Below are 5733 nucleotides of genomic sequence, written 5' to 3'. Positions count from 1 at the left end.
GGGATCTCCTTCGCCCTCGGCTGGAGCGGAGGCTGCGGGGGGCCTCTTCTTCGCTCAAGACGGCGGAGGCCGGCGTGTCGGATGGCGCTGCTGATAGTGGTGGCGTGGGGCAGCATAGCCGCTGGCCGGTGGAGGTGTGTCGTCGTGGCGGAGCGCATGAGCCGGTGGCGGCGCGGCGTTTCTCTCGTGGCGGGGCTCGTCTTGGCCAGATCTGCAGCTGCTGGTGGAGGAGGCTGGCGGCCGATGCGTGACATGGAGCCTAGCAGGGCGGTGGGCTGGGTCAGAGCTGGCAGCAGTGTGGTGGTGTGCTAGGGCGATGGCGGCGTCATCTGGAGGCATTGGAGCAAACCCACGGCAAGGCTGGTGGTGGCGGCGCTGCGATGGCTCGGCCAAGATGGAGTCTTGGCGAGCAGCGAGTGGCCGGCCTCCTCTGCGCGGTGTGGTGAGTGGAGGGGCTCTCCCGGTGGCGCGGCTTGGTTCTTCACAGAGGAGCGGGTCCGACCGTCCCAAGGCCAGCCTTTTGAGTGGGCGTCGGTAGTTGCGAACGGTCCTGGACCCTGGCGGTGGTGCGGGTGGCTGCAGTCTCTTTTTCAGGCTGGGAGTTGGTGCGGTGGCCGGGTTCCTCTTGGTCGTGCAACCGGTCGGCGGTCCTCAGATTTGCGACTACTTCGGCTTTGAGTTGCGGTGGCGGCGGTGCGAGGCAAATTGGATGGTGTTGCCCATCTCCAGGAGGCGTGGTGATGTGCGTTTGCGCGGATGAAAATCTTGCTTGGCTTATGTCGGGCCGGCGGCGATGGCACCCGTGGGTGTCATTCCCTTCTTGGAGGCGTCGCCAAGGCGTGTGCGCCATTGAAAGAACATGCGGTGCCCCCGTGGGTGTCAATCCCTCCAATGATTCTTGCTAGTTCTTAAGGGAAAAGAGATAGGAGATCTAGATCCACGTTTCCACCAATCACTTTCTCCTCTTAGTGAGGGGAACCCCATGGATCTAGATCTTGGAGTTCTTTGTGTTCTTCTTTCGTTCTTCCTCTCATTTTCCTCCCTAGCATTAGTTGCTTTGGTGGGATTTGGGAGAGAAAGACTTGGGCACTCCGTGTGCCCTTGCCATTGCATTTGGTGCATCGGTTTGAGTTCTCCACGTGATACGTGGAAGTTACAAGTTGAGAAGCTTATTACTCTTGGGTGCTTGGTGACCTTGAGCTTGTTCCTCTTGGGTGCTTGGGCGCCCTAGATGGTTGGTGGTGTTCGGAGCTCAATCATTGTGGTGTAAAGCTCCGGGCAAGCCTAGGGGTCTCCAATTAGGTTGTGGAGATTGCCCCGAGCTATTTGACGGGTTCCGGTGACCGCCCCCAAGGGTTGCCAAAGTGTACGGGTTCGGTGACCGCCCCCAAGGGTCAGCATTTGTACGGGTTCGGTGACCGCCCTCAAGGGTCCCTTAGTGGAATCACGGCATCTTGCATTGTGCGAGGGCGTGAGGAGATTACGGTGGCCCTAGTGGCTTCTTGGGGACCATTGTGCCTCCACACCGCTCCAAACGGAGATTAGCATCCGCAAGGGTGTGAACTTCGGGATACATCATCGTCTCCACGTGCCTCGGTTATCTCTTACCCGAGCCCCTTACTTATGCACTTTACTTTGTGATAGCCATATTGTTCTTTGTCATATATCTTGCTATCACATAGTTACTTATCTTGCTTAGCATAAGTTGTTGGTGCACATAGATGAGCCTAGTTGTTTTAGGTTTTGTGCTTGACAAATTAACCACTAAGTTTATTCCGCATTTGTTCAAGCCTAAACCGTAATCATTTTAAAGCGCCTATTCACCCCCCCCCTCTAGGCGACATCCTCTATCTTTCAATTGGTATCAGAGCCTCGTCTCTCTTTGTTGGGCTTAACCGCCTAGAGAGTAAAGATGTCGACTAGAGGATTAGGATTCTCTGACGCTCTTAGTTTCGATGGCACAAATTTTGATGTTTGGGTAATTTGCATGCTTAATCTCTTTAGGGTCATGGACCCAAATTTAGAGCGAATTGTAGATATGGGTTTTTCTCCTCCAAAGGATCCCCAAAGATTATCTTTAGAGGATGAGAAAAACTCTTATCTCAATGCTCAAGCCTCTAATGTGCTTTTCGATGCTTTGAGCAATGTAGTTATATTTCAACTCATGTCGTTCCGGGATGCTCATGAGTTATGGACAAAGCTTCAAGATAAATATGGTGTGTCCAAGATTTGTGGGGATGGTTGTTCTCCCCCCACCTCCGGTCGTATAGTCTTCTCAACTTCTTCTACTTCACCTACATGTGGTTTGCCACAAGGTAATGATATGGTGAGTAGTATTGGTCTTTGCAATGATGATAGTATGCTTATTGTGGACGATCCTTCATCACTATATTATTGCAATGCTCCTTCTTTGGGCTTTAACACTTCGAGCACTCCAAATGTTTCACATGCTTGTGTTGATAGTCCTTGCATATCATGTAGAAATTGCTTGACTAAATCTCATGATGATATGCTTGCTATGTCTTGTTGCCATGATAAAAATGCATCTATTTCCTCGAATTGTTGTGCTAACAATGTAGAGGAAACCGAACACTCCATGGAACAAGATGTGGTGTTTAATGGTGCCTCAAGGGATCCTACATCATCATCTATTGCTTTTTCCCTTATGGCTAAGGCGTCAAAGGTATCTCCTACTTTGTACCCCAATATGTCTCTTGATGATGATGTTGATGCTAATGATGATGAGGATAATGATGAAGAGAATGATAATGTTGCCTCCTTAAAAACTAAGGGGGAAATGACTTTGAAAGCTCTTCATAAAAATAAAATTGCTCGTTCCAACTTCATGGAAATAATGTCCATTGCCATTGATGGCAAGAAATACATTAAGGAGTTGGAATCTCATCTAGAGGAGCATGAGGCCACCATTGAGAAAATGGAAGCTCATGGGCGTGATTACGCTAATGAGATCGCGGACCTATCTCAAGCTCTTGAACATGAACAAACCACCTCCGAATCTCTTGAGGAGACTTTTGCTCTAGAACTATCTAGAGTGAGGGAAACTCGTGATAGAGCTCTTGATGTGGCCAATGATTTTGAAACTAAAAATGAGGAGCTTGAAGTTGCGCATGCTAAACTCCTTGAGGACTTTGAGCACCTGGAAAATGGCTCAAGGGTCATTAAGAGTGAGCTCATCAAACTCACCGAGTCTCATGCTCAACTTAAAGCTTCATATTCAAAAGAGCTTGCCAAGTTGTCTTCTCCTCTTGTTGCTAATGATGATGCTTGTGCTAGTCACTCTATCTCTTGTGAAGCATCCATATTGAAGGAGAATGTTGAGCTACGGTCTCAACTTGAGTTGCTATCTAGCAAATATGGGAAATTGGAAGAAAGCCATGAAAAGCTCTCAAACTCTCATGATGATCTTCTAGTATCCCATAATGTGCTAAAGATAGCTCAGGAGGCCATGCTTGCTAAGGTAACATCTAGTGAGCCTCGTGTGGATACTAGCACTACATCTAGTCAAAGTGCTATATTGCCATATGCTAGTCCTTGTAATTCATCTACTCACAATGTTGGTACATCTTGTGATGAATTGCTTTCCTTGCCTTGTTGCTCTAACAATGAAGCTTATACTTTCTCTAGTACTTTTGTTGAGACTAACCATGTAGAGGAAACAAAAGAGCTCAAGGCCCAAGTCACTTCTTTGAAGAAAAACTTGGAAAAGTGTCATGAAGGGAAGGCCACACTCAACAATATCTTGAGTGTACAAAAATCCCCCAATGACAAAGGTGGACTTGGATTCAACTCCAATAAGAAGAAGAAGTCCAAGATGAACAAAAAGAAGGTCCAAGAACAAGTCAAGAATTTGGCCAAGATTGTTTGCTTCAAGTGCAAAGTAGAAGGGCATCATGTTAGATCTTGCCCATTGAAGAAGAAGGCCATTAGTGTCAAGCAACAAGGGAAGAGGGCACAAGTTCAATATCATGCTCAACCTCAAGTTGAAGAAAGGCCACTTCCCAAGAAGACTCAAGCTAATGCTTCTCTTGTGGAAAAATCAAGTGAGAAGAAAGTGAAGAGTAGACGTTGCTACTTATGTCGTGAGAAAGGTCTCGTCGCTTCTTCATGCACTAGTGGTAACTTATCCAACCCAATTATTATTGATGATATCTATTCTCTTGGGAAGGATAAGGTTGGCCTGTGTTTACCAAGTTTGTTGGTACTCAAAGTGGTGTCAAGAAAAGAACCATTTGGGTAGCCAAGCCTATTGTGACTAACCTCTTAGGACCCAACTTGGTTGGGGACCAACAAGCTCAAACTTGATCAATAGGTTTTTTTGGAGATCATTGGAGACTTGGCTACATTATGAAGAATTAAGGGGACTTCATCTTTCTTGTTGTCTCAAGCCAAGTCAATTGGGTTGTCAAGTTTCTATTTTATATCCAATGTGCCTCCTTGCGGTAACTTGTACTTAAATTGTTTACATTGAAAGTTACTTGCCCCTTTGCATGTTTTGGTTTTGTTCCTTGCATGTGTTTGTATATGATGTGTCTCCAAATTGCCTTTGTGTATGTTGGTTTGCACATCATGTACTTGTGTGTCGTTCGTTGAGCCTTAGTGCATCTTGTTTATTTCTTAGTTGGCTCTTGGGAGATATTAATGGAATATCCATTATGGGGGAGTGGTGTGCTTTGTGCACCTCACAATCATATAAATGTGTGCACATGAGTAATATCATCTAGTATTGATATTTCAAGATTATCTAGTCGCTAGGTGGTATATCTCTCATGAGAAATTCAAATTCTAAAAATTCCATTGATTATCTCGTGTTGGATCCTCTTATTGCCTCTTGTTAAGTTTTCTTCATTGGTATCACATTATGGGGGAGTAATATGCTATGTATATTACTAGCCTAGAAAATGTGTACATTTGAGATGTTGTCACCTAGTGTTGATATTGTAGATTATCTTGTTCCTAGGTGGCATGTTAGCTCTACAAGTTGCAATTTGCTTGTGTGTGGTGTCAAGATGATGTTGGATATCCTTGCTATCTACCACCGGGAATTCTTTCCATCTACTTCTTGTCTTTTGACAATTGGTAGTAATTTATGTGTGGTAGAATTCCATTGGCTTTTGTTTTACTTGTCTTTTCTCTTTCCAAGGATTGTGTCAACTCCCGTTGTCTTCCATACCACTTGTGGATCTTGTTTATTTCTTGTTCTTGTCTAGTGTTTTCTAGATATAATGAAAGCGGTGATCCCACCTTGTGCATTTTGTATTCAAATACAAATCCTATATAATGCACAACTCGTGGGGGAGCTATTCTATTTTCTTCAGAACACTCTTCTTGTGATCCTTATCAAGTGTGTTTTGGTGGAAGGCAAGCCATTTCTTTTTGGTACTTTGTGCCATCATGAAACTTTGGTGAGAGCTTGATTTGTTTGGAACCATCCTCTCTTTGGCAGTTTGACATCTTTAGTTTAGTGTGTATCAATGGATATCTCATTGCTTGATGTATCTTTAATGATATCTTCCAAGTGATGATTTCTCCATTTGGTATCCTTTTCACTTGGTATTTCTTTGTCTTTTGGTTTCGGGTTTTGAAAGTCTTGAGCATGCATGTTTACTTCATGTATTTTATTTGGCATGCTTTCTTTCTTTGACTCAATATATAGGGGAAACTCCACCTAGTCTCAATTTGGATGAGATGTGCATGAAATTCATTTTCATATCT

This window comes from Triticum aestivum, chromosome 3B, assembly GCF_018294505.1.
Source record: "Triticum aestivum cultivar Chinese Spring chromosome 3B, IWGSC CS RefSeq v2.1, whole genome shotgun sequence".
Classification (NCBI taxonomy): Eukaryota; Viridiplantae; Streptophyta; class Magnoliopsida; order Poales; family Poaceae; genus Triticum; species Triticum aestivum.
This window is presented reverse-complemented; position numbering follows the sequence as displayed.